The following is a 9601-nucleotide window of genomic DNA, read 5'->3' on the forward strand; positions in this document are numbered from 1 at the left end:
ATGGAGATAAGTTTCTTATGATTCAACAATGAGCATTTGTTATCATGACTGACTGTGATTGCCACAACTGTGAAGGTAGAGGTTTTTTAGTGAAAGGAACCCTAATACCATCAAAGAAGAAGAGCATGAATGGAATGTAGTACTCTATACAGAGAAGCAGTGACACCAGAGATGGAGGCAGAGATGATGACATGGAGAGATAAAGTAACTGCGGGCTCTAGACTCATGGAAAGAGAGGTCGGTCCTGTGTGCTGGTAGCCAGGAGGCAGGCTTGCAGAATGTGCCATTTGGTTGTTTAAATTATTATATATTCCTGAATGGTTTTGTATACATCTAGAAAACAAAACTAAACTAAACTAAAAACCCCAGAGAATATATAACCAAATACTATTGAATAGTGATGCATGGAGGGAACTTTATCTTAGCAATGGTATGAAATACGATAAGGTGAATACAAAACTGATGTTCTCTCATGTAAACTATCACCCAATGTACAATAAAAGCTTTAAAAAATTATAACATGAGCACTTAGCCAAAGTATGTGAACACAACTGTAGAAACACTCGCTTATCTGAGACAAGAAATTTGGAAGGCAACTATCTGGACAATTGAATGGAAAAGATCCATATTCTTTTCCATAATGCAAAAAAGTGATCCAGCAGAATTTAGAATTTATTAAATAATATCATTAATATAATATGCAAGTAAAATTTTGTTTAAAATAATTTTAAAAATGGTTGCAGCTGTACATTGACAGGGAGCTGCCATAAATTCATGCTAGATTCAGAAGAGCAATATCATTTCTGAGATCAAAATGATCTTAGCTGGAAGTAGAACATACAAAAAAATAGGTTTTGTTGACAATACATAGGCATTTGATTATGTGGATAATAACAAATTATGGAAAGCTTTTTGAATAATTAGAATTGCAGAATATTTAATTGTGCTCTTGCATCATCAGTTTATAAACAAGTGGATAGTTCATAATTCAAAATAAGGAAAGATGTTTGTCATGGTTGCATCTTTTCACCATATTTACTCAATCTGTATGCTGAATAAATAGTATGAGTGCTAGTCTATATGCATATAATGGAAACATCAGTTTTGAGGAAGATTCACTAACAACCTGCATTATGAAGATAACAATACCTTGCTTGCAAAATGCAAAGAGAACATGAAGTACTTATTGATGAATATCAAATACTACAGTTTTCTGTATGAATGTGTTTACTCAATGTAGAGAAAACAAAAATCATTGAACTGCTGAATAAGAAAAATCATGGTAACCAAAGAAATATTGAAGTTGTCAAGTATGTCATTTTAATTGATCCACAATCAATAGCCATGTCAGCAATAGTCAAGAAACCAAGCCAAATTGGGCAAACCTTCTGCAAAATTCCTCTCTGAAGTGCTAAAAAGCAAAGATGACTGACTATTTGAGCAACATGGTGTACCTGTCCCAATTCATGGTATTTTAAATTGATATGTATATGAAAGCAGGACAGTGAGTAAGGATAATCAAAGTAGAATTGATACCTTTGTTTCATGGTATTGGCAAAGAGTACAGAATTGAAGAATTGAATGTACAGTGGACTGCCAGAGGAAAGAAAATTATCTGTGTTACAAGAAGTATATCCAAAAACCACTTAAAAAGCAAGGAGAGTGAGACTTTGTTTCATGTACTTTGGGCATATTATCAGGAAGGAATAATTCCTAGAGAAGGACATCAAGCTCAGTAAACTAGAGCATCACTGAAAAAGGAAAACCCTCAAAAAAAGGGTTTGATATTGTCACAATGATAGCAATAATGGGCTCAAACAGCCACCATTGTGAAGATGGTACAGAGCCAGGAGGTGTTTTGTTTTGTTGTAAACTGGTTCAGTATGATTTGAAATTGACTTGATGGCAACAACAACAAGAAGTGCAAAATCATTATTTTTTAAAATAGTGTATCTTGTTTTAAGGACTTAACATTTAGATGTTTTGTACCTAAAATATCTCATTATACACCCCTAATTATAAGTTAAGCTACTGATTCAGTGGTCATCATTTGTCAGTTCCTCCACAATTTCCCCATCACAAAATCCTTACTTTCTGATTTTTTAGCTTGTATTTCCAAATGTTTTGTGGGGAGTCTTGCGGCTGCTGGCATGATAACTTACATATTTGAAAGTGTCTCTTTTGTTTGTTTTTGCTTTCTCACAAATTACCTCTGTCTAGTTGTATTGTATCATAATGTTTCATCTCTAATTGTATGTATTCATTTTCTTTTGTTATCTAGCTTTATATAAGACAAGCATTTTTATCCCTGTTTTTGAACATAACATGATTCTTCTGGTTATGGAAGCATATAGTCCCCCCTGTAAATCTTGAGTTTAATAATGTCACCAATATGTGTTTTAGTAATTTTGTATTATATTTTTATTTCCTTACACATGATGTTGTTTTTAAGTGCCATCGAGTTAGTTCTGTCTTATAGAGACCTGCATAATGTTTCAAAGGAGTGACTGTTGAGTTCAAACAACTGAACTTGAAGTTAGTGGTCCAGTGCTTATTCTACATTGCTATGCCAGGACTCCCTCAAATATGATTATTATTGTTGTTCAGTGTCATTGAGTTGGTTCCCACCCATAGCAATCCATAGGGTTTCTGAGGAGTGCCTGGTGAGCTTGAACCAATGACCTTGTGGTTCAAACTGATTTTTCAGTCCAGTGCATTAACCCACAGCTTCATACCAGGATTCCTCAAATATCTTAGTCTTCTATAAAATAAAGGAACAACAAAGTAGTTTCCATGGAGTCAATTCCAACTCATAGTTACTGTATATGTCAATAGACCTGTATCCATAGAATTTTCAATGGCTGATTTTTGTTAAGTAGATAACTGGACATCTTTAACCAGCAACCTTTCAGATAGCAACTAGAATGTTAACTATTTGTACAACCAGAGATCTCTAACCTTATGTGTTGTTGTTTTTAAGTGCCATGAAGTCAGTTCTGATTTAAAACTTCCCTGTATAGGGTTGCTGAGGAGACTCTGGTGGGTTTGAACTGCCAAACTCGTGGTTAGCAATCCGATGCTTATCTGACAGCACACACAAGTACTCCACTATAGGAATTTGAGCAACAGATATGTGGTGTCTTCTAAATCATGAACATATATATCTCTACATATATTTATTGCTGTTGTGAGATGCCATCAAGTCAGTACTGATTCATAGTGATTCTATGCATAACAAAACAAAAGAGTGCCCAGTCCTGCGTCAACCTCCCAATCATTGCTATATTTGAGCCCACCGTTGCTGCCATGGTGTCAATCCATCTAATTAGAGGTCTTCCTCTTCTTTTTTCAACCCTACATTTTGCCAAACATGTTATCCTTCTCCAAGGACTGGTCCCTTATGAAAATATGTTTGAAATAGGAGAAATAAAGTCTGGCCATTCTGACTTCCAGGGAGTATGCTGACTGTACTTCTTCCAACACAGATCTTTTTGTTCTTTTGGAAGTCCATGATACTTTCAATATTATTCTCCAATGGCATAGCTCCAATGAATCAGCTTTCTTTGATGGGTTTCATATTCACTGCTTAACTTTTGCAAGCATATGAGATTATTGAAAATCCCATGGTTTGGGTCAGGTGCACCTTAGTTCTCAAACTGATATTTTTGCTTTTCAAAACTTTAAAAAGGTCTTGTGTAAGAGTTTTGCCCAATGCAATACGTCTTTTTATTTCTTGACTTTTCTTCCATTTGTGTTGATGGTTGATCTGAGCAAAATGAAATATTTGGCAACTTCAAACTTTCCTCCATTTTCATGAAATTATTTGTCCAGTGGTGAGGATTTTTGTTTTATTTACATTGAGGTTCAATTTACACTAGATGCTGTGGTCTTTGATATTCATCAGTAGGTATTTTAAGTCTTCTCTTTTAGGAAGCAAGGTTGTATCACCTGTATACTACAGGTTGTTAATGAGTCCTACTGCAAGGAGCTCTGGTAGCGTAGTGGTTATGAATTGGGCTGCAAAACCTTAAGGTCAGCAGTTCAAAACTACCAGCTGTTCTGTGGGAGAAAAATGAGACTTTCTGCTTCCATAAATATTTACAGCATCAGAAACCCTGTATAGGGTCACTGATTCGGAACCAAATCCATGGCACATAACCACCACCACCACCATTGCAACCCTGATACCACATTTTTCTACATATAATCAAGCTTCTTGGATTATTTGCTCAACATACAGATTGAAAAAGTATGGTTAAAGAATACTTTCTTAATTGTAACCATTTGGTGTTACCTTGTTTTGTCCAAATAACTGCCTCTTGGCCTATGCACAGTCCTTCATGAACACAATTAAGTGATTTGGAATACGCATTCTCTGCAATGTTGTTTATCATTTATCATGATCCACACAACTGAAATCTCACTGCAGACACTCACTCATATATACTAAGAAAATTGAGGGCAACTACCTGGCCAACTGACTGGAAGAGATATGTATTTGTGTCCATTCCAAAGAGAAGTGACCCAATGGAATGTGGAAATCATCAGATAGTATTGTTAATATTCCATGCAAGCAAAATTTTACTAAAGATAATTTTAAAATGGTAGCAGCTATACATTGACAGAGAAATTCCAGACGTTCAAGCCAAATTTAAAAGAGGACATGAAACAAAGGTTATCATTGCTGACATCAGATGGATCTTGGCTGAAAGCAAAGAATACCACACAGATTTTTACCTGTGCTTTTATTGGTTATGTAAAGGTGTCCACCTGTGTGGATCATGATAAGCTATGGACAACACTGCAGAGAATGAGTATTCTGGAGCAATTAATTGTACTCATGAAGAACCTGTAAATAGACTAAGAGACAGTGGTTTATACAGAACAAGGGAATACTGGAAGGTTTAAAATTTGGAAAGATGTGTGCCAGGGTTGTCTTCTTTCACCATATTTATTTAATCTCTATGCTGAGAACATAGTAAGAGATACTAGTTTATATGAAGAAAAACATGGCATCAGGATTTCATAAAGACTCATTAACAATCTGTGATATGCAGATGATACAACCTTGTTTGCTGAAAGTGGAGAAAGCTCAAAATACTTATGAAGATCAAAGACCACAGCCTTTGGTATGGGTTGCATCTCACCATAAAGAAAACAAAACTCCTCACCACTAGATGAATAAACAACATCTATACAAATGAACTAAGGAGCTCTGGTAACGTGGTGGTTACACATTGTGCTGCTAACCTTATGGTCAGAAGTTTAAAACTACTAGTTGTTCCACAGAAGAAAGATAAAGCTTTCTGCTCCTGTACATATTTACAGCCTCAGAAACCCTGTACAGGATCACTATGGGTTGAAACTGTCTCCACAGCACATAACAACAACAACATATAAATGTAGTAAAGATCTAACTTGTCAAAAAATTATTTTTTAGGGATCAACCATCGATATTCATGGAAGCAGCAGTTAAACAATCAAATGACATATTGCATTAGACAAATCTGATGCACAAAATCTCTTCAAAGTGTTGAAGAACAAAGATGTCAAGTTGAGGACTAATGTGTTCTTCACCTAAGTTATGGTATTTTCAAGATACTCATATGTATACCAAATTTGGACAGTGAATAATAAAGACCATAGAAGAATTGATGCTTTCCAGTTATGGTGTTGGAGCAGAATATTAAAAGTACCAGGGACTGCCAAAAGAACAAACCAATTTGTTTTGGAAGAAGTATAACCTAAATGTTCCCTGGAAGACAGGATGGCAAGATTTCATCTCATAATTAGGACATGTTGTCATCAGGGACCATTTCCTTAAGAAAGATATCATATTTGGAAACATAAAGTGTGAGAGGAAGACTCCCAATGTGATGAATTGGCACAGTGGCAGTAGAGATGGTCTCAAATGTACCAATGATTGTGAAGTTGTTCACAGGACTGGGTAGTGTTCCCTTCTGTTATGCATAGAATTGCTATGAATCAGAACTGACCTGATGGAACCTAACAACAAAAACAATGCTTAAGATACTGATGTTTATGCATTTCATTTTACTTTTTCAATTCCAATTTTTCTAGATTCATACTTCATGTATTCCATGTTCTCATTATTAATGGATGTTTACAGCTGGTTCTCTTCATTTTGAGTTGTGCTCCAACAGCAAATGAAGGTCCCTAAGGCTTTACTCTATTCCCATCTTTACAATTCATTTACTTTGAAGGGGCAGTTCTTCCCCAGTTGTGTTTTGAATGCTTTCCAACCTGAGGTGTTCATTCTAAGGCACTATATCTGACAATATTGTGGTGTGCTTTTCATCATGTCTCAATATTCAGTATTCTGATGCTGACAGTATTCCACTGCTATTCGTAAGGTTATCAGCAAGTAAATAATTGGAAATTGTCTGTCTCTCCTTCTTTTTAGTCTATCTTTGCCTGGAACCTCAACTGAAACTTGTCTACATGGGTGACCCTGATGGTATTTAAAATGCCCATGATATAGCTTCTAGAATCACAGCAACATGCAAGCCACCACACCATGACAAACTGACAGAGAAATGGTGGCATTTTAAAAATAACCACCCTAATAAACCTCACTTGGTTTTAAGGCTAAAATAATATATAACATTATATATTTTATATTAAGCATATAATACATATACTCTTTAAATTTATTGTATAATATATAATTAAGAGACCCTGATGAGATTGTGGGATTAGCATTGGGCTGCTAATTTCAAATTTGATGATTCATATAAAGCAATCTACTGCCTTAAAACATCACAATCACATCATTTACTAAATGTGGAATGGAAAATTCAAGAGGAATTGTGTCACATTCATCATTAAAAAGAGCATTTCAAGATTAATCTTCAAATACAATGCTATATGTGAAAAGACCAGCTAATACAGTTTTTCTTCAAAACCATTATTCAAATTTACACATCAACTATTTGAGTCACATCAACTATTTGAAGAATTCCACCTACTTCTCTAGTCTAAATTGATCAAACATGCCATCAAGAAGTATTGATAATTATTGATGATTAGAATGAGATGGTTGGAAACAAAGAGAATTAATCAGTATTTGGAAAACACAGCATTGGTGATACAAATGATGCTAGAGTTCGCATGTTAGGATTCTCTAGTACTAATTACTTACTCATTGTAAATACCTTTTAAACTACGTGAAAGAGGACTGTATTCATGGACCTCAACAAGTGGAAAATCAGAAATCTAATTGATTAAATCTTTGGGAAGATAGTGTGGAATAGCTCAATATCATAAGCCAAAACAAGGCCTGGTGCAGACTTGATCATATGCAAGTTCAGGAGGAAGCTGAAGAAAATTACCACACGGTCACAATAGTTCAAATATGACCTTGAACATACCCTACCTGAATTTAGAGACCATATCAAGAACAGATTTAATGACTGAGGACCAGAAGAGCTGTGGAATGACATCAAGAACATCACACAGGAAGAAAGCAAAAGGTCACTGAAAATACAAGAAAGAAAGAAAATACCAAAATTGATGTCAGAAGAGACTTTGAAACTTAGTTTCCAGTGTAGAGATGCTATTCCAAATTGAAGAATTGAGGAAGTCAGAGAGCTGAACAGAAAAATTCCAAGAGAAGCAGGAGAAGACAAAATCATGTATTATAATGAAATATACAAAGGCCTGGAGTTAGAAAAGAAAAGGGAAGAACAATTCTGAAAGAATTGAAGAAAAAAGTCTAGCCTTGACATGTAATATTGAAGGATTCTATGGACAAAATATTGAATGATTCAGAAAGCATACACAAAGTCACTTGCTGTTCAATCATTTTAAAATGTACTTTATTAACAAGATCCTGTGGTTCTGAAGGAAGAAGTCCAAGGCACTAAAGGAATTGGTGAAAATCAAGTCTTCAGGAGTTGACAAAGCAGATGTTGAGAAAGCAAATGATGTACTGTATTAGGCAAATCTGCAGCAAAAGACCTGTTTAATGTATTCAAGAACAAAGTTATTAGTTTGCGGACCTCACCCAAGCTAGGATATTTTTTTGTTTGTTTCCAAACTTATTCTATGAGGCTAGCAAAATGCTGATTCAAAAATAGGGCAAGAAAACCGTTTAAATGAAATTTGATAATAATTACATCAATAGGCATAAAAATCCTGGGGGTACACAATCAGCTGTTAACTGAAAGGTTGGGAGCTAGAGTTTACCCAGAGGCATCTCAAAAGAAATGTCTGGCAATCTACTTTTTGAAAATCAGTCATTGAAACCCTATGGAGCACAGTTCTACTCTGAAACTTCATGGCATCACCATAAGTTGAAGTCGACCCCACTGCAACTCTTTTGTTTGCTTTTAAGCAAGGTTTATATCAGACTGCAAGAATGGGCCAGCACTAGGTAATCTATTAATGTAATTTCATTGTAACAACAAAACAGAAGCTTCCATAGTCTCACCAGATGTCAAAATACAATCCTGCTGATTAAAGAGGGTATAACCCCGACTCTTTAATAAGGTAGGAGGAGAAGTAATCTTCTTTAGTCTGATGATGGTTATCTACTGGACACTTAAGCAAGAAGTGTATGTCATGATGAAACATGAAAACCATTCCCACCAAGAGAAGATAGTTCAGGATACCTCATGACATTCTACTGGGGGACGTGGCTTCCAAGTCACAAAAAAATAAATGAGTATAGAGTCTTTTCAGAGGGGCTTGACAATGTCCCCATCCAGGGGTGGGAGAGCTGCAAGGCACCCTGGGAATGTCCAAGCCCAAGAGAGCCAGTAACTAGTTTCTGATCAAGAGTTGTGGAAGCCCCGAGATCTCAGCTGCCTTTTCCTTTTTGCTCTCCTCCTTACTCTCATGCTACTGTCTGTGGTTGGTGTTAACAAAGAGGTCAGAATCATCATCAAAGCTGGTCTCATCTCCTGAAGACTGAGGCTCAGTTGGGATTTCAGGCTGAGTCTGTCTGTTCCTGCTGCTGTGTTTTCTCAGCCACATCAAATAAAGAGCTCCTCCTTCTGCAGAGGGTGCACAAAGGAGATCTCAGTTTTCACCTTCACCGTATCTCCCTCCTTGATGAGGTCAACAATGAGAAAGTTCCCCTCTCTTGATCTAGATGTTCTTGTGGTACTTGGAAGGCATATGTGCTAGGAAGCGCTGCCTCTGGTCTGTCCCCACCTCATGTAGACTGTTTCCTGGGGTCCTGAGTATTCTCACAATCAACAGCTGGTCAGAGGGCACCATGTGTTCTCCCAGTATCCCCTTTACCCTATGCTTTCTCTTGGTGGCCTGAGACATGTTGCATCCCATCCTGGGGTGTGAGAGACACAAAGAATGCCAACTCTTCCTCTTGAATTCCTTGGCTGGAAGGTTCAAAGTCCAGGGTCTCAGATTCTCCACTTTTCCACAGGCACTAGCAGAGTGACCCAGTTCTCCAAGGTTGGAAGCTGAGAACTAATCATCCATGACTCAACTCTCCAAGAGCCAAGCAAAGTATAGAAAAGAGATTTTTGAGTGGTCATGGTAGTGACTCAGGCTTGAGCTTAGATTTTCAATCAAGCCAGGGTATTTTCAATCTTCTTTTATGTATGTGAAAGTAGGA

At 36.5% G+C, this 9601-nt stretch overlaps 1 pseudogene; it reads right to left on the reverse strand.

Moving 5' to 3' along the window:
* Positions 1-8784: 8784 nt before the first annotated feature.
* LOC102826623 lies at positions 8785-9297 on the reverse strand (annotated as a pseudogene).
* Positions 9298-9601: the final 304 nt, after the last annotated feature.

The sequence above is a fragment of the Chrysochloris asiatica genome, unplaced genomic scaffold (genome assembly GCF_000296735.1).
Source record: "Chrysochloris asiatica unplaced genomic scaffold, ChrAsi1.0 scaffold00473, whole genome shotgun sequence".
Classification (NCBI taxonomy): Eukaryota; Metazoa; Chordata; class Mammalia; order Afrosoricida; family Chrysochloridae; genus Chrysochloris; species Chrysochloris asiatica.